This window comes from Tyto alba, unplaced genomic scaffold, assembly GCF_018691265.1.
Source record: "Tyto alba isolate M040663 unplaced genomic scaffold, T.alba_DEE_v4.0 Super-Scaffold_43, whole genome shotgun sequence".
NCBI classification, from domain to species: Eukaryota; Metazoa; Chordata; class Aves; order Strigiformes; family Tytonidae; genus Tyto; species Tyto alba.
This window is the reverse complement of record NW_024881319.1, coordinates 12241-32193: the sequence shown is the minus strand read 5'-3', so window position 1 is coordinate 32193 and position 19953 is coordinate 12241. Positions and strand designations below refer to the sequence as shown.

At 45.0% G+C, this 19953-nt stretch overlaps 1 long non-coding RNA gene and 1 pseudogene across 1 annotated transcript; both read left to right on the top strand.

Moving 5' to 3' along the window:
* Window positions 1-14367: 14367 nt before the first annotated feature.
* On the top strand, window positions 14368-16568 carry LOC122154671. The gene is made up of 3 exons (XR_006166710.1): window positions 14368-14439; window positions 14776-14832; window positions 15832-16568. It is a non-coding gene; the product is annotated as an uncharacterized LOC122154671 (long non-coding RNA).
* A 137-nt stretch (window positions 16569-16705) lies between these two features.
* On the top strand, window positions 16706-19389 carry LOC122154681 (annotated as a pseudogene).
* Window positions 19390-19953: the final 564 nt, after the last annotated feature.

The following is a 19953-nucleotide window of genomic DNA, read 5'->3' as shown; positions in this document are numbered from 1 at the left end:
AGTTCTGTGAAATGCAAAGTAGCTTGTTGAAATCTGGACTGTCACCACATCCTAGGGAACTACAGGTAGGTGTTTGTCACTTGTTGGCAGATGGAAGATTTGCATGGCTACCTTCTGGATGCACAGCAACTGCTGACTGTCGTCTCAGAAAATTTTTGTCTCTTTGAAGCAAATTAGAAAAAAAGAAATAAACCACCAAAAGCTACTTAATTGAACATATTGTGTGAATCAATTACATGATCCATGCACAGTTACAAACAAGCATGAATGCTGCTGAGCATCTGAATGCAATCATGGAAAGAGACTTACTGCCTTGAAGATGTTTAAATTGAGTCTGAGTAAGATTTGTCAATGAAAAAGATGTCATGTGGAAATGGTACTATTTTATGGAGCTAACATAGACACCTGTGAAGAACTGCACACTACATAATGCTTAATGGCCTGGATCTTCTTAAAAAAAGACCTCTAGCACCATGAGCTAACCCAAAGCTGCAAATTGGAGGACAGAAGTGCTCAAGTTCAAGGAAAGGGAAAAAGCAAAGGAAGGCCTTAACACAAAGCTGGTAGAAACACACACATGTTCAAAGCAAGATACTTGTAAATTATTCCATATGTTACTCAACCAAATTTTAAACTGCAGTTTTTATTTTAAAACATTCACGCTTTGCAGCATGACTTCTTTATTACACCTGACACTGAAGCACAAGATCTGGTCACAGAGGTGGCAGCAGGTGCCAGATCAAGGGAGCTGCCTTTGAGCAGAGAGCATGGATGTTTGCCCCTTCTGTAACTTCCTTAGAGATTGTCTTCAAAGCAGCAATCACACACATTTTCCAACACTTCCAGGAACATGTAAAAAATTGAGTACCTAAGTAAAATTTTATTTATCCCCTTTCTGTATGCTAAAGAATAGCTCTCAAGACAAGATACTTCACACCAGTGTTGTTTTGTTTTCTTGTCATCATTCCTCCTGTGGCAAGCAGATCCCTGAACCCTTGGCTGCATGAGATATTGATATAACCATCTACATAACACCACTGCAATTAACAGAATGCTGATTTATATCATGAGTCCACATGTTCATGCCAAGTGTTGGATTTGCTGGATTTTTAATCCAGCAAAATGCATCTGAGATTTTTTTTGCAATTCTATGCAAAGGTGCCTAATTAGATTTCAATACTGTGGAATGAAAAATACAGCAAAATAATTTGTTCTGTATTTTGTGCAAATGGCTTAATCTCAGCAGGATATCTCTTCCACAAAAACTTTGAAATGCATGCAAATTAATTATATGTATCACAGAAACCATCACAATTGCCACATCTAATTAGCACAATGTGGTAACATTCACAGTGATACGCTGTTCACCATAATCTTCTCCGCAAGAGTTTATTCTTCGCTTTCATGGTAATGTTAAGGAAGGCAGCTGATCTCACGTTCTACACATCAAGCCATAAACATTTATCAAGGCGTCAGCAGAGAGTAACAGTTCTAGGTTGTAAATATTTAATCTGCAGTAAAATTAAATCATAGACCATTAGACCCAGTTCATCGAGTTAAGAGTTCAGGGCAGATTCTGAACTGCATGTCAGGAAGCTTCTAAACGAAACTTATGCAATCTTCTACCCCTTTTGACCATGAAAACACCACAGAGTATCTGCACATGCACGCTACATATGCACAGCATCACCCCACAGCACACCTTGTTTTTAAGAACAGGCTGCATCAGCACTACTGCTCCTGAGGAATCACCACATTGCACTTGTAGACAGGCAGCCTCGACCCCATATTGCTTACGTGACAGAGACCAGCACAGGACCAAAGGGCTGTCATTAGCTTTCCAAGAGCTCTTTGTCCATGGGAACTTTGTGTAACCTGCTAGTAAAAAACACATCTACTGTCCAAGGAGCTCTGCCCCTTGATCCCCTTTCTCATTTGTAGAGATATGCCCAAACCACCAAAACATGAAAATGAAAGGAGTTATGATCCTCTGTTAGCAACCTGACGTGGTAACTATGTTCTTCATTAAATGACTGAAAATGGCATGCCACTGTGCAACCCTGTTATTCCTGGTATTTTATAAACTCTCAGCAATCAGCAGTGTGGAAATAATAACAGTCATTTACCAGATTAGTAGAACTTCTTCCATTTCAAAGACCTCCATGCTTTCTAAAGTTTAATAAACTTGGCTTGATGGAAGCTCCTTCCTCCAAAGTATCCAAGAAGAGCATTTAAAAAGAAAACCTGCCCTTGGGCTGACTGTCAGTATCCATGCCTTCACCCGCTTTGTGCAGCTCAAAGGTGAGACAAACCTCAGGCCTGAAGCCAGCTGCCTGTGCCAGACTAGTGCTAAAGCAAAGTGTAAGGAGTGGGGTTGAGCTGAGACCCCGAGTCAAACCTTCAGCTAATGTGGTAATACAGCCCCAGCCCGAAATGCTGTTGTTTCCTACAGCACAGGCTGAGAGCAGTACAATAACGCTTTGTAAATCTCACCTGCTCTGAGCTGATAATACTGTTCTCCTTTAAGAGACGGAGTCACTGGGAGATGTAAGGTAGTGGTGACGACTGAAGCGACTTGTTTGGCTGGCTCTCAGGAGAGGACAAAGATGCCTTTGCCTACTGCTGTAGCCTTGCCACAGGACTTCCTTTTACCCACTTGGCCAGTAACGGCTAAAATACTAAGAATTACCTTCACAGGCATTTCAGTTTTTATAAAAACACAGACTAGAGGGTAGAGAGTAACTGTGCAGGACCTGTCCTGCAGCTTTCTCATTGTTCCCTGCTTGTTCTAGTTCTCTCTTTCGTGGGCAATTTTCTTACAAAGCTTTCTTCTTTGCAGCACATTACTATTCTGATTAATCCTCATTTAAACTTCTGTTCACCACAGATAACTCACAGTAAGGCAGCATCCACCACTGCTGTCATTAGAAAGATGCTTGGGTAAACTGCTAAGGCCTTTGGAAAGCCCCCTTCTCAGAACATCAGAATCAACTTTTTCCTTCAACTCTACTCCATTTTTTTTTTTTTTTCCTTCCAAGGTCAAAATACTGCAAGGTAGTGTCATCTAAAAATAATAAAAAAAAAAGGAGTAATTAGATGACTTCATTATTTGTGGCTAGATTTTGCTTTTGCAGCGTGTGACTGTTCGTATTACGATATCATTTTCACCTGCTAGCATACGCAATATGTGCCTTCCAATTTGATCTTCTTTTTACCACGTCAAGAAAGGAAAACGAGAGCTTCTTTCTCTGCCTGTTCTGTTAGTCTTCCCCTGCCCTACTTATTATTCATACATCTAATTTGGCATAAGGTGACACACATCCCTGGCACAGGCATTCACATTTTTACATTACTGTGGCTTGGCAGTTTATTTTTCACTTAGGTGTGTCCTTCCTAAATAGCCAAACTAATAGAGAAACTTTACTTATTTCATCACTCATTTAATCTCATAAGTCTCTATTTCCCATACTTTGCTGTGTCTATTTCTGACATCTCACTTCTTGTATCGGGGAGATATATATTATCCTTGGAAGTAGTCTTCTACTGAAACTTTTTTTATTCCGAGTAATCTCTTTGAAACAGCCTCACATTTATTATCAAGACCTCCACACGCCTCCCAGCACTCAGAAGAGAAAGCACAAATGTAACTGATTGTGAATTCTCTAACTTGGCTAATGTTCCTGTAATTTGCTAATAGCTTTTACCTTCTCCAGAAGTATTTATTTTTGTCTACAGACTGATAGATGCTGGGGGACAGAGTTTGCAAGGAACTCAGGGAAGCTGCCAAAGGAAAACTTCCACAGTCGCTCCCTACTAAAAAATCATCTTATCCTGGGATCGGTGCAGACCTCTTGATAACCATTTTCTCTAATTAAATCTCTGAGAGAAATATATACATTTCAAAAGAAACATTTTTATTTGGTGGAGTTGGCAACATAAGGAAACTGTTTGGCAAAAATTGTGCAAATGCACTTTTATGGAAAGTGGTGAAAAAATACTTAGTTTTGCTCTTAGAAACCTTTGCTAAGTGATACTTGCATGAAGGATTCACCTGTGCAGTGTCTGCCTGGGGGATGGGAACTGTATGAAAAAATAACAGTGTGTTACAATGCAAAGCAAGCAGCTAAGGGAACAAATACAGAACACCTAATGATAATGTCCAGGCAGCTGTCCCTTGTGCCCTCGAGACATCTTGATCAAAGCCTTATGCAAATGCTCAAAGGCATGATGCCAGGTAAAAGCAAACTCTTAAACAGCTCTGGATGTAAAAGCAGCTGCATTCCCACATTTTAATAATCCAAAAGACACTGTTTTTTTTTAATTTCTTTTAAGTTCTTGAACAACAATACTTATTTTAACCAAACCCCTGGTCTCTTTCAGCTTCAACTTCCTTCAACATCCCTTCCTTCTTCTATCCCTTATCAAACCTTGTCAGTTTGAGCCCAGGAGAGCATAAGAAACTAATCCCACAGTCTTTTATCCTTTAGCACCATTTGGGTAAGCAGAATGATGGAAAATATCACTGAATCAATATTCAGGAAGAGAAAAGACTATGAAAAATTAGGTTTTATAACTATTTCTACAACTCTTGTTAGTGTACTATTAGATTATTCCAAAAGTACTTCTTGGAAAGTGAATACTATTCAATGTGAATAGTGTAGTGAGACAACGGAAAGAACAATCTAGACATGTCCAAGCCAAAAGTAACATCTGCATTAGGTATCTGGAGAGGAAGGAAGCTCTCTTGAAATATAACAAAATCCCTCTAAAACAGCATGAGTAAGACCACTATGAGAATAATAGAAGAAATAAACACCATTTAAGAAAGGGGGAAAGATGGGGTAACTGTATACAGGTGAGAGACATGAGCACTGGAAAGACTTACCAGCTTTAAAACCTGCAGCAAGTATAACCTACCCATCCCATCACCAATGTAAAGCAGTCTATGACTTCATTTAAATATAAGTTGAATAAAAAAATCATAGTTTTCAAATGTGCCCAGCAGCACAAGTGTTATCATTAAGGGGAATAGTTGGACAGTGAGTACATCTCAAAGCCTTGCAAATTTTGTCCAGTGATTCCACTGAAAATCAAGGAGGAAGAAGAAGCAGACACTGGCTTCTAGACCCATTAAGTCAATGAGACCACACTGTCTTTCATTTTTCAGTAAAGTATTACTTAACAAGAGGACAGAGAATGGAAAGTACAAAGATGATACAAAAAGATGTTCAAAGTATCTAGAAGGAAAAGTTGGAATTTATAAAAAAATGCAGTTTTAGTCAAGTGCTCTGTTATTACTGTCATTTAAGTATGTTAGTACAAAATGTATTTATTAAGGAAAAGGATTGTCAAAAAAAATCAAACTTTCTATGAAGATTTGATTAAGAAAATTATTGAAGTAATTTTCAGTAGTGAAAACAAAACTACTGGGAATGATGCTGCAGATTAAACTTGTCTGATTGCAAGCACAAGTTGTCTAGAGATGACATAGCTGAAGCATGACAGATGAGAAGATGCCGTCAGTAATCTTTACGGCCTAAGAAGCCCTGTTAGGGAGCACTAAAGCAAAGGCACAGCTTCTTTTCCTTTTCTTTTTCCTTTCTGTTTTCTTGATTTATTTATTTTATGGTAATCAAGATTCATACAGGGGAAGGGGGAGAAAATTGGAGAGGTGAAGGGAGACTCATAGGTTGAGATAAAACCAGTTTAATTGCTGAAATAAAATTCAACAATAACAATAATAGAAAGTACAAATAACTAATGCACAATGCTTACCACCCGCCAACTGATGCCTAGCCCATTCCCTTCTAGCAATCTTGAAAAAAAACAAGATCCTGAAACCACAATCCCAGAAGTGAAAGAGAACCCCCTCCTTCCCTGACAACTCTCCTCTATACACTGAGCATGACATTACATGATACGAAATATTCCTTTGGCCAGTTTGGGTTCAGTGCTCTGGTTGTGCTCCATGCCAGCTTCTTCTGCACCTGCACATGGGCAGGACATAGGGAGCTGGAAAGTCCTTGATCTCTTAGCAATAGCTGAAAACATCACTGTATTAAAAAACATTCTTCTCATACCAAATCCCATATTGAATCCAAAGCACAGAACTATTCTAGCTACTAAGAAAAATTAACTCTATCCCAGCTGAAAACAGGACAGGCCCATTTAACAGTACATGTGTCCTGAGAGATTGACAGGAAAGCACATTTATCACAGTGTGGAACATAAATGATGCATATGCACAGTTAACACTACTCAGCTAATGAAAGCTATTTAACAACAGGATGATGGGTACTTTTTAAGCCCGGGTTTGGCAAAGCAACCAGCAGTCAGAGGAGTGAAGGCAGAAGGAAATAAAATTTAGCTGCAGACAACCGTTATCTTACAGAAGAATTGTGCTGCATGATCATGTTCTCACTGTCTGCTGGGGAATGATTTCCATCTGCAGATTTTTTCCCCAATATTAACAGCGGTTACTTTTTTGGTGTCTTGTTACTCGTTAGGAATTTTGACATTAAATAAAGTTCATGAGGCAATGTATGCCTCAACATATGTTTAAGTTTCATGATGCAATTCACGGACATATTTTTTATTATATAAACAAAAGAGGGAAGTAATAGGTGATATCAAACTGCATTACAAGTTCTGCATCACCTTTGCAACTGCTAGAGGTTTTTTCTGGATGTAAGAATCCCAGGAAAGAGCTCACATTGTGCCCAAGTGCATCCTGACATACTTGTCCACTTAATGACTTTGTATTCAAAACAGAAGTTCTTACTAATTTATTCATCTAAAGGTGTATTTTTGACACCTTCGTCCACAAATGACATGATAGTCGTTAGCTCCAAAGTGGGGAGGACACTGTCACTGTGCTCTCTCTTTTGATGAGAGGACGGGCAAGGCAGACATCAAGCCTTTGGGGGATGGCACAAGGGACAGACCAGGTGATGGCACAGTTCAACTTCCATTGCTTCTGTCAACTGTGCAGTTGTTCCATTGTCAGGCCAGAACAAGCCTCCAAGCATGCAATTTCTGGCTGCACACATTGGTTTTGAAAACCAAGCTGGAAAGACCAGATCTCTCTCAACAAGGCCACACACACACACCTGCAAAAAGTGGGGACATGAGAAGACAGCACAGGCTGATTGCAGTTGCTGTGGGTTCCCATGTATTCAGAAGTTCTTCCCAATCCCTGGCCAGCAATACTCTCTCTTCATGCACCACAAAGTGCATCAACACCAAGGCTCCACACAGATCTCCCCATATCGCTTGTAACACACCAAGATCACACTGCGAAGCTGTTTCCAGTGAAGAACATCTTTGCTAAAGGCAGAGTATCCCCAAGCAAGAGTTTGGTGAAAGGCATTCCCACCTTCTGCCAGGGGTATCAAAGCAGAGGGATTGTGTCTCTTCTCCTCCTGGGACCTGAGCCCCACCCTGCCTTGCATCCACATGCCCAGGAGAGTGCTCCTGCACCCCAAACCTTGAGCCTCGTAGCCCAGGAAAAGCACACAGCCATTGACAGCAGCAAGGCACAGGCTCTGCACAGAGAGTGTAAGGCCTCTCAGCTGATACTGCTCAGGCCTGTTCTGCTGGGATGTAGCCTGGTGTCATGATTTGAGCCTGGTCGGCAGCCAACCACCACACAGCCACTCTCTCTCCTTTCTCTTCCGGCAATAAGAAGGGACAGAGAGCCAGGCTTGGGGTTAGAGATAGCACTGGGATGGGGAAAAAATCACCCTTTATAGGCACGAGCAAAAGGCAGACTCATTAGGGAAAGAGAAAAAAGAACATACATTTATTACAGACACTAATAATACGTAACAGAGTAGGACAGTGAGAAGCATTGCCACATCTTGAGAACACCTTCCCCCCACCCCTCCCATCTTCCTGGGCTCAGCTCTGCTCCTGGTATCTCTACCTCCTCCCCCAGCAGCGCAGGGGCAGGGAATGGGGGGGTGCAGTCACTGCTGCCATTTTTTCCATCTTCGGTGGGGGGAGTTTCTGGAACTTGTTCCTCCTGCTCCATCGTGGTCCCCCTCTCACAGGAGACAGTCCCCCACAAACTTTCTCCAACATGAGTTCCTCCCACAGCTGCAGCCCTTCCTGATCTGCTCCGGTGTGGGACACCCCTGCATGCTGCAATCCTTCCAGCGCTGAATTACAGCAGCGGGGCTGCCTTTTCCCACAAGACCCCGGCCTTCTTCAGGCACAATCACCTTGATCAATCAGGCAGAAACCACAGGCCATAAATCAATGTCTGCTCCACCGTAGATCTCCATGGGTGGCAGGGGGGGCCGCCCTGCCGTCTCACCACAGGATACAGGGGGGTCTCTGCTCCGGCACACCTCCCCCCTCCTTTCTTCCTCCGTTCCTCCACTGACCTTGGTGTTCACGCAGCTGCAGCAACTCCTCCTCACAAGTCCCACTGCCCGTCACCACGTCCCTTCTTAAATACGTTATCGCAGAGGCGCAGCAGATTGGCTCAATTTCCCAAACAGAAGTGGAGCTGATGTGGAGCTGGGGGGGCTTCGAGAAGCTTCTCACAGGGGGCTGCCCCTATCGCCCCCTCCCCTGCCACCAAAAAACTCCACCACTCACTCAACCCAGGACAATCAGCTGCGGGGGCATCACACGGCTGGTTTTGCCCAGAGCAGCCCCCAGCAGGGTGCAGGCACAGGGTGGGTGTCACCTGGGCTGTGGCTGAGCAGAGGCTGAGGGTGGCCATGGAGCGAGGGGGCCGGGGGGACCAGGACCCCATTGCCCGTGGAGGGGCTCACAGCTGGTCCCGGGTCCCGGCCCCTGCGTGTGTGATGTCGTTAGGAGGTGATGCCATCATGGGGCACGTTCCAACCCCACCGGCAGACAGGGTTTCAGAGCTTCAGTGTTCCGGCCATGCTGCCACCGGTCCCTGCCGGCACGCTGCTCTCCGTCCCAGGGCTGCCGGTGTCCTCCCAGCCCGCCCAGCTCCACCCCGTCACCTCCCAGCTGCCACAGGCCAGCGTCTGGCAGGGGGTGCCAGGGCCCACGGGGGCCCCGGGGCAGCTCCCCCCCGGGGTGCAGCTCCCCCCTGGGGTGCAGCTCCCCCCTGGGGTGACACTTCTCCCCGTGGTGCATCTCCCCCCTGGGGTGCAGCTCCCCGCTGGGGTGACACTTCTCCCCGTGGTGCAGCTCCCCCCTGGGGTGCAGCTCCCCCCTGGAGTGCAGTTCTCCCCCATGGCTGCTCCCTGTCCCCTTGCCTACAGCTGGGGACAGCGGCTGGTGCTGGGGATGCTGGTCCCCCACCAGCCCATGGGGCTGGGGCCAGGGGCTGTGGTCCGGGGGGAGCCCCTGTACCCCACGGACTCCTACCTGCAGCACGTCCCCGCTCGCCCCGGCCCCCCACCACCCCACCACCCCACAGCTCAGCATTGGGTGCAGGGCACCCCTCTGCCCCACACCCTCCCTACCAGCCCCCAGAAGCCGTCAGAGGCCTCCAACAAGGACGTGGTGGCCACTGAGGACAGCGTCCCTGCTGCCACCCCCCACCCCCCCGCCCTTGCTCCGCCAACCAGCGGAACCACCACACAGCCCAAGGGTGAGTTTTAGGGGGTGGCAGGGCCCGCAGGTGGGCAGCCAAGCTGAGGAGAGCTTGGATCACCAGGGGCTGGGTTGTCTTTGCTTGCTTTTTCAGCAGTGGTGACCACCCCAGCAGCCCCGGGGAAGCGCACAGACCTGCCCAAGCAGGGGCCAGCCGCCTTCGCTGAGGCCGTTCCTGAGCAGGCAGAGGACACCACCACCTGGCTCCACACCGAGGACAGTGAGGACACTGTCCCCGATGTCCCCGACAGCCCCAGCTTGGCTGCCTTCCTCCGAGAGCTGCCCGACCTCTCGGACTATGTGGCAGAAGGCAGCTGCCCCAAGGAGCAGACAGCGGTGGTGGGGCTGGGGGACAACGAGGACACCGGCCCCGATGTCCTTGATTTCCCCTACAGCCTGGCCAGCTCCACTTTCCTCAGTGAGCTCCCAGACCTCTCCATGGACATGGTTTGATCTATTTATGTACTTCAGGATGTTGCACGCCCAAATTCTGCGTGAGCACATTGTTAGGAGATTGCTCCAGCCTTCTTGTGTGGGGAGCCCGTGCAGGGCGGGCGCGTGGGCAGAGGGAGCCACAGATGAGATGCAAGACCTGAGTGACCTTAGGTGCATGTAGAAATCCAGTCATGCTGCTACTACTTTAAGGTATTATTTTAGCACGTGGAGCTGTGTGAGGATTTCCTTCCGCAGCAGTCAGAGCTGGGATTGTCATAGTAAACATTTTACCCAGCTACATAGAGTAAACCAGGTGATTATTTCACTCGGTGGCTTTAACGGAAACGCTTATTCAAGATGAAGGGGTTCACAGTCTTCAACATCCCCATTCTAGCTGTGATATTCTCAGATGGCCCTGCAAAGTCAGAGTTCCAGGAGTGGTGATGGAAATGTACTGTGTGACAAGAAGCCCTGTAAACTTCAGATATTGCTCGTTCTTAGTGTGGTAAAAGAGAGCCCATTGGGACCGACTGCCATCGCTATTTTCTTGTCCCATCCACTCTATCTAGCATTTCTTTTTAGTCCACAGAGGCTGAGTCACTGTTGCAAATTCTGGGGTGATGTGATTTCTAACCTGTCTGTGAGTCAGAGCTGAGTTGAGAAGGGGGCAAAACAACAGGAGAAATGCAAATCTAGATGAAAAGAACGTTTTATGTTAATGGCAATTCTGTTCATATGTGTTGAGGCAATCTGGTGGCTTAATGTGTAAAAATGCATATGCGCATTCAGACCACTATACAGTCAGGTCCATCAGTAGATCTTCATTCCTGTCTTGCAAGGGAGTTTTCCTGCAGCATCCCATTGATTTCAGTGCGCACAGAGACCATTGCAGCTTTTTCTGAATTCAGCTGCTTGCATGGTTGGAACCAACACAGTGCCATCTCCTGAGTCTGGTAAATTTTACCTGACAGCCATCGTTTAAGAAGTAGTGGACATGGATAAAAATACTTAGTGAACTTGAAGAGAAAATGGGTAGTCTCTGCAGGTCCTAAATAGGGCTAAGAAATCGATCCTAAATAAGAAACAGAGAAAAAATTGCTTCTTGGCTGTACACTAGAGGCCTCTCTTCCGACAGGTGTAAAATATTGTTTTGTGGGCACAGTAGCAGCTCTGAGATGAAAAAGTAGGTGAGAGTGAAATCAGGACAATTCCATGGAAGAGAGTAGAGTTGTGGAGGCAAAACAGGGATCGAAGAGGTGAACTGTGCTCCCTCTAGCTTCATCTTCGAATGATACAAAGGGATTTGTAGAATAATTCAGGTCAGAAGGGACCTTCTGGAGTTCATCTAGTCCAGCCTGCAGTAATAGGACTGAGGCTTTTCTAAAGAAATACTCTTGAATCTAGAAATTTGTTATTTAGATCTTAAAGCTTGATATTTTTTTCATATATTTTGAATTGCTTGTGTTTGGGCAGAAGTGCAGTAAAGGTCAAGTGGAGAAAAGTAAAGTATGAAAAACACCCTTAATTCCCTGAGTAAGTGCCAAAAAAGAGCAAAGTTGACCTGAACTCTTGTTGCAGGTGGGAAGGAGTTACCATCCCATGAGTAGCTGGAAGCTGTTGCATGTGTTTAAAGTAACCAATGCTATTTTGTTTCCCTGAAGTGTTCCCTTCGGAGTGTTGTTGATGTAATTAGTAAAGAATCTTGCCCTGTACTTTCTGAGAATGAAAACAGGTAACAGTTCTTCACTCACATGAACGTACGTATTTTTATTTGTATTCCATTTGCCACAAGGCTGCTATCCATTGTTAAATAAAACAGTCAGAGAAACTGTTGCACATCACCTGGTAAAACATAAAGGTTCTCTCAGAGGTAACTGATGGGTCAGAGTAACATTGAGTAAGCTTTTTGTGAGAAAGGGATTTTACATCTTGCTGGAAAGCTTACTGTATCAAAACTTGCTTGTTTTAAAACAGAATGAAAAAAGCATTTTTGACCTTTTCCACAAAAACTACATTTATATTGGATCGGTGTGTTCTTCTGTAGTCTTCTGTGATACCGTGCAAAAAAGAAGGAAAAATAATTCAGAATGAAAAGTCATAACATTATGTAATACTGTAAAATTTCTACCTTATAAAATGCCTCTTTCAGTTTTTATTTCATAATTCATGTCATCAGGACATTTTACAAGAAATCTTTCTGGTTTGATACGTTGTTTTTTCTGATGGAAAACAGATCCACAGGAGCATTTCTGACAAGAACTGAAAACTTCTTGTTTGGGAGCTTTGCTCTGTATTATTTAGTTATGTTTATTTGTTTTGTATTTGTTTGGTTGGTTTTTTTAGTTCCTTTACTTTGCATTTCCACTGAAAATTTGGAATTTTCTCAGGGAGATTGCTAAAACTCTGTTGTTCTGATGCTTCATTCTGTTCTGTTGCTTCATTTCTCTTCGTATTGGTTTTACCATGTAAGAGTATATATTACTGTAGAGGAGATAGGGCCTCTTCCAGATTGGTCTCAGCTGTTGAATATGGCTTGTCTGACTCGATAGTTAGCAATATTAGTATTTTCTTAATTTCTTACATGTACAGATACTACACAAGATCCTCATTATCTTTGTATTTTTTTTGTATCTCCCACTGCCGATTTCCCTGTTTTGTTTACCTGCCGCTAATCCTATGTAGTTTAGTAGTTCCTACAAACAGAAGACTTCTACAGAAACCTGATAATTTTGAACCCACTTTCACTTTGAGTTGAGGCTGATACTAAACCAAACAAGGTTTTGCTTCTGAAGAGCACGGTACTGGCTATGTTGAGTCTTCTTCCCATTGACTAAGTGTTTTCCTTCATCCAGCACTTCGTATGTGTTGATGCGTCTGTGCTTTTCCTGTCATTCAGTGTTCCTGTCCAGTTATGCAGAAGTGCTGTGCTACAGAAGAAGATTACATGCTTGACTTTTGCTGAAGTAACTAACGTACAACCAGACTGCCTTCTCCAGTTTAGTTTATGTATGCTAAGATAGCTTTGTAACACATACTGACCAAAAAAAGGGGATGCAGGATGGCAGTACAGCTTCCTGGAGTAATTTCTGAAATGCTGTTGCTTCGGTCTCACAGTGACAGTGTTTGAAGTCCTTGTCTTTGTATTAGGATATTCAGCATAGGAGAAAAGGAAAAAAAAAGGGACATACACAGGTATTTGACTTTGGAAAGTCGTCATGCTCGCTGAGTGGTTTCTGTTTAGCACTATTTTGTGTTATCATCTTTATGCTACTGAAGTTAAAAGAAAAATGCTTAGAAAATAAGAGAAAAAGGAAGAGTGTCTTTGACTTTCACCTGCCAAGTTTCTTCTGTGAGCTTGCATGTGTGTGAGGCTCGGATGCTGTACCAGTCAGTAGGCTTATTAGGCTTATTTCAACATTGCTCAACAGAGCCGAGACCTTGAATACACAATTAAGGATGGACACATATCTAACTTGAGTAGCAGAACAAGCTGTAGTAAGGTATCACATCAAAGTCTGACCCACTAGAAATGGTAGAAGATATGAAAACACTCACTTAATTTTAAAGTACTTGCTCTTTAGGTGTGCTGAAGTGATTAGTCACCTTTTTAGTTTCTGTTTAACTGTCTGATTGCTGACACAGCATATTTTTTTGTTCAAGGTTTTTCATATCAAAGTAAATTACAAGATACAGGACGGATTTGTTTTGTGAACATCCCTTTTACAGTCAAAACTTCACATGCTGCTGGAGTACGCCTGTTTTCACCAGAACTATGAATATGCTAGAAAGGAACTCTTCTTAAAACTTGTAATTGAGTCAAGTCTGGAAATTAATAATGCCAGCCGAGTGTTACAAGTGCATACAATAATTACTTGAATGCTTGCTAAAAGTTGTGGAGTGGCTGGAAGCAAATAGGCACGTTGTGGGCGATCCAGACCGAGGGGCCTCACAACTGCAGCTGTTGTGAAGGTCATATGCAAGGTCAAAAGAGATAATGAAATTGGGGGTTTGAGAAACTGCCTATGTTGCAGAGAGGTAAGGAGGTTGGAATGTAAAAAAGAAGATAACAAGATGCATAAACAGAATGCAGGTAGGGCAGAGCAAGGCGTGTGAACGAGCAGCTTTAACCTATTAGCAACCAAAACGTAACGCGTGCTCTTTGTGCTAGTGTATAAATTGCTGTGTATCCTTTAATAAAGTGGCATTAACTTGATCACATTGATCGTGCATGTTGTGTCCGAGACTCCTGCGTCACCACGCTGCACTAAGCAATCCCTGTCTGTCTTCTTCCTTTCCCTGGGAACACACAAACACTAATCAGAGCCAGAACAGCGCTTTTAGGCTCACGGCGAGAACTTCTCACAGAAAGTGCTCGCACGTACGGTCGTCACTGTACAGCAGCCTCCCCTCCAAACTACCACGGTACGCTAAGCCATCCAGCTCTCTCTGCTTCCTTTGCCTAGGAACACACAAACACTACGCAGAGGCTGTACAAGCTCTTTTAGGTTCCTGGCGAACTTAAACTGCTTTGTGCTTATATTGTCTGTAAATGTGGCTCGAGTGATGCCCAGCAACTTGGTGAATCGTATTGTTTATTATTTACCTATTTTAGGAGGGTGGGGTATTAATCCCATATGACTTTCTGCTTTTTTACATTGGTTTATACTTGGCTTTCACTAGTGTGACATTCATCCGTAACCCTGTGGTCAGTCTACTGTGAAAATAATCCTAACGTATTGTATATTCTGTATCCTGTAGGCAAAGATGAAGCAGTTGTTTGAAGCATGGTGAAAACTGTCCGATTCTCAACAGCAGGTATAACAGTGGGTTTTGGTGAGGCTCTGATCTAATTGGAAAATTACAAACTGGAGTCAAATTAATAAATTCATAGGAAATCTTGAATTCGGTTGCTCAAAATATAATACTGAGGACAATACTCTGAGATCTTATTTGTACACCTTGAAAAAGATCGTCATTACTTTTATTCCAGTAGTGACCATTTCTTTCACAGTGTTGATGAAATGTGACTCAGTGGGATGGGATGGAAGTTCTGTATGCCTGGAAATGGATGCTGAGCGGCATCTAGGGATGAAGGTGGAATAATCTACAACAATTTGGGTTTTTTCTAACAATACTAATTTTTAAATGCCAGCATAGTAATTTGCTGCTCATGGAAAGACTTTGGACAGGTAAAAGCAACAGAAATCTACAGGTAATGTGCACGTAGTAATTTATTAATTTTGGTTGTCTTCAGGATACTTTTTTGCCAGCTTTCTCAGTGTATTGAAATACGAACCTGCAGATGGGGGTATTGAAAATTGGAGGGGTGCTATACTGAAATCTAATCTAAACCTCCCAATTTTCAAGTATTCTGTACCTTACCGTCCTTCCTCCTCAATGCCCTTCTTCCAGACTGTTTTGAATGCGTTCTTAGAACATGCACTATGTTCATGGGTTTTTTTCTGTAGAAAAAGAATTTGAAATAGTTCTGCAGAAATATCTGTTTCTGTTTCTTACATAAGCCATCTCTCTCAGACTAGTACTCCCATAAAAAGCCTTAGCTGTCAGTAGTTGTACTGAATAAACTTCCTCTGCAGGGATGTCAATCTGTTGACATAACCACAGTTCAGTACTAAGGTGTTGTATTTTTATGTTGGATGTTTTTTGAATTTTCTGAAGGTGAAAGTGGACGCCTGGGATGTGCACTACACAGGTCGTGTAGTAAGTCACCTCTGTATCAAAGAGGAGGATGTGACATGGCAGTCATCCTGACAAAGCCCCTTCTGTAACTGTTGATACCTTCTTTTCTCCCAGCCATACATGCAGCTTGCTGAAGATGATAAGGTTCGGTACGAGAATGAAATGCAGTTGTGGGAAGCAAAAATGGTCGAACTTGGATGCGAAGACCTGATACGTTCCAGAAAGCAAAAGCCAGAAAAGAAAACTGCTGAAACCTGTAAACAAAGCTGAAACAGCCAAAGCTTCTTCATATGAAAATGAGGCAAAATTAAAGTTGAAAAAATCAGAAGAATGAAATGGTTAAGTATTTTATATTTGATGCCCTTTGGTTGTCACGTCTTTGTCCTGCTGTGTTAATGCTGCAGTCTGCATTAGCACCAAAATTTGGAGAACCCATAAAGGGCCCACTGGAGAAGTAGAAAAGATGATCAGGGAAGAGAGGATGCGGTATCTCTCAGAACTGACTGAAATAATCATTGCAGGTGTAGCCTCAACTGTACAACAGTAACTGGTTAATCAAGCTGTGAGTAGTGATACTCACTGACATCAGCAGAGCTCTCCAGTAATGGTAGATAACAGCTAGCTTTTATAAGATATTTTGAATGAAAGCAAGAATATTCTGCAATGTTACCATCTAAATGCTGTAAATAAGAGCTGAAATGTGAGTTAATGCTGCTGTGTTTTATTCCCTCCGTGGTATTGGTAGCGAAATGTTCTACATTTCAACAAAAGGCACAGGAAAGGTAAAATACTAACTTTTATTTCATGCATCTGTCTTTTTGTACGAATCAATCAGTGTATACCACCTATGTTGCATTTCATTAAAGACCATATGAGTTTTCTATAAATGTATCTTTACAGGACTTTTATTCCATGGCTTTGTTGGGATACATGCAAACACTTTTGCCTTCCTGTTGTCACATTTGGGACAGCCTGGAAGGAAAAGACTATGTGCGAACTGTTAGAACTTTGAGTTTTGACGTAATAAATGTAGGTATTTGTAAGAGGTGCTTGTTTTCCTTTACCGGGGTCTGTCTGCCTTAGTGAAAGCCTCATAGGAATTTGGGGAGTCTATTTTTAGAAGGCAGGCAAGCTTTTTCAGTAGGCAGTGGATTTCATCCATCCCGAATGACTCACAAAAGCCAGCAAAGCTTCGTTTTTACCAGGGGGAAGTGGAAAGCCGAAGAGGAGTTGCTCGCCCGTTTGTTTTATCTGTTTGTTTTCCGCTGGTTTTAAAACGTACTGCTGCTAACTGTGTCTGAGCGCACCTGGCTTTCTTCCTTCGCAGGAGAACACAGAGCGCGTCCCGAGGGCGGAGGCTCTCGCTCCTCAGCAGGTTCCCGGCCCGTCCCCGAGGGGCAGCCGCCCGCACCCAAACCGTCCTCGGAGCGGCGGGGGGGCGGCGGGGGAAGCCGGGCCGGCTGCAGCCTGGCCGCCGGCGTCTGCGCAGCTCCTGCCCGCTCCAATTAATTGTGCGGGAAGCCTTCCCCCTCCCCTGCCGCCCCCCGCGCCCGCCCGCGGAGCGGCTGCAGCCGCGGAGGGGAGCGGAGGGGAGCGGAGCGGAGCGGAGGGGAGGGGAGGGGAGCGGAGCGGAGCGGAGGGGAGCGGAGGGGAGGGGAGCGGAGCGGAGGGGAGCGGAGCGGAGCGGAGCGGAGGGGAGGGGAGGGGAGCGGAGCGGAGCGGAGCGGAGGGGAGGGGAGGGGAGCGGAGCGGAGCGGAGCGGAGGGGAGCGGAGGGAGGGAGCGGAGCGGAGGGGAGCGGAGGGGAGGGGAGCGGAGGGGAGGGGAGCAGCTTGGCGCGGCGCGGCTGAGGGGGGGGAATCCCGCCCGCCTCCCTGAGGGCGCTGCCGCCGCCGCGCCGCGCATGCGCGGGCTCGGCCCAGGCTCGCGCGGGGCGGCCGGGCGGGCTGGGGCTGCTGGAGCCGTGCGGGGCCGCCCTGGGCTCTGCCGAGCGCTGCCGCGTCCTGGGCGCCCGCCGGCGGGCCTCGCCGCGGGAGATCCGCCGCGGCTGCCCCGCGCCTCGCTCCGCGTCCACCCCGGCCGCGCCGAGCCCCACGCCGAGGAGGCGGCGACGCGGCGGTTCCAGGTGAGGGAGGCTGCCGGCCGCCCCGCTGCTGCCGGCCTGACCGGCCGGCCCCTCTGTGCCCGCAGATCCTGGGCAAGGCCTACGCCGTCCTCAGCGAGGCGGAGCAGCGCGCCCTGTACGGTGAGCAGGGCACGGTGGGCGAGGAGGGCGAGGTGCTGAGGGGCGAGCGGGACTGGCAAGAGTACTGGCGGCTGCTCTTCAGGAAGGTGAGAGCTGGGCCGGGGCCCCGCAGGGCTCGCCTGGGCGGGGGCAGGCCCTGCGGGAAGCGGGGAGCTCCCTGGCGAGCTTCGGGTAAAGCACGTGGCTTCTCTTTTTGTTTTGTTTTGATTTGTTTTGTTTAACGCTGTCTCTGAAATCCATCTGGTGAATAAATCACGTAACTTCAGAAGTGTCACTTCTTTGCTTCAGATCACAGTGAAAGATATTGCAGACTTCGAAAAGAGCTAGAAAGATTCGGACAAAGAGCTAGCTGTTATTAAAGCAGCATATGTGGATTGCGAGGGTGACCTGGACAGAATAATGGAGTCTGTGTTGTGCGTGGACTATACAGATGAACCGAGAATACGGAAAGTCGTAGAAAAAGCCATTGACTGTGGAGAAGTCCCATTCTACAAAGGTTTTGTAAGAGAGTCTAAGCAGAAAATGATTGTGAGGAAAAAGCGGGTAGGTTATATCAATCCGGGACCAAAGGGAAGCATATTTTTTATGATAAGCTTTTAATCTTCCTTGTTAGAAATAAGTGGAACTGTTCTTGAGGGAAATGTTTGCCACAGGATTTCTGGGTTACAGAACTTGCTCTGTGTCTTTGACTTTCACATTTGGACACCTGTGTTCTCCCCCCTTCCGCCCCCCCCCCCCCCCCCCCCAATTGTTGTGACAGGCTTTTGAGCTGTGATAGGCTGCTGCCAATCTTTATTTCTCTGTTTTATTATTAATTCTTTATTATTATACACAATGGCTTATTACAGTTTAGCATGTCCCTGCATTTATTTACACAGCTATGAGCTGCTGGAGTTCAGTGTACGTGGTAGAAATACGTTATGCTCGCCTTCTGGCGAGTGTGAAATAACATTCTGGACTAAATGGACCTCTTCTTCAACGTAGGGTTTTTTGAACACTTTGTGGATCTTACATGCACATCGCAGTAACCGTTCTCTAAGTTAAAGAAAATGTAATAGCTGCCAAGACAAAAAAAGTGTGGGTGGGGGGAACAGGGATAGGCATAGACATCACATTCAGCATTGTGAAACAACAAAAAACTGTCCCGCTCTACTAAAGCCAGAATGGTCTTTCTTTCACCAGTTTGTCATCTGTGGCCAAATTTGGAAACGATTTGTGTTTCCTCGCAGCTAGTTGTATACAGATTAAAAAAAAAAAAAAAAAAAAAAAAAGTGTTTCATAACTATTATAAGACTGTGTCAAAAAACTTGCAAAATACTTGTTAAAAAACTAGTTGGCTATTTTCGGCAGAAAAAGAAGCTAGAGAGGCAGAAGAGACTAAAGCTGAACTGGGACTTGGTGGAGAAGATGATTTGAAAGCACTGATTCGAGTAAGCCTTTTTCTATCTGCTGAAGATAAGTATGTTGCTGGCCTATAATTCCGTTCTCCCTGAGCCTCTTTGTAGTTTGGATCCTTGCAACTTGAGAGTTCTGAGGTTAAAACCTGACCTTAATGTTAGCTACCTATGTACTTTACTTAATAGTCAGTGTGGTATGGATTTTACTGCCTGCGTCTTCTGAAAATTAACAAAGTTATTCAAATATCCTTATGGCATACACAATCAAAATATTTAACTTCTAGTTTTAGGTAGTTAGACATGGAGTATTAATGATTTTTTCTCTGAGGGATTCCATCAGGATGTAGAAGCTGATAGGTCTTCCTGTTTTGTATCTTGAGGACCGAGGAAAGAAACATACTGTTTACATTCTGCTTTTTGGAATGTTTTCTGTTTCTCATCATCCAGTGGGCTTCCTAGAACATTCATGCTTAATCATTCCTCAGACTGCAGTAGAGTTTTGGGTCTAAACTTAGAAATTGTTTTGCTTTTCCTAGGCTTATGTTGGGAATTTTTATAGCCACTTTACGTCTGTCTCGATACTTCAGGAGAAGTT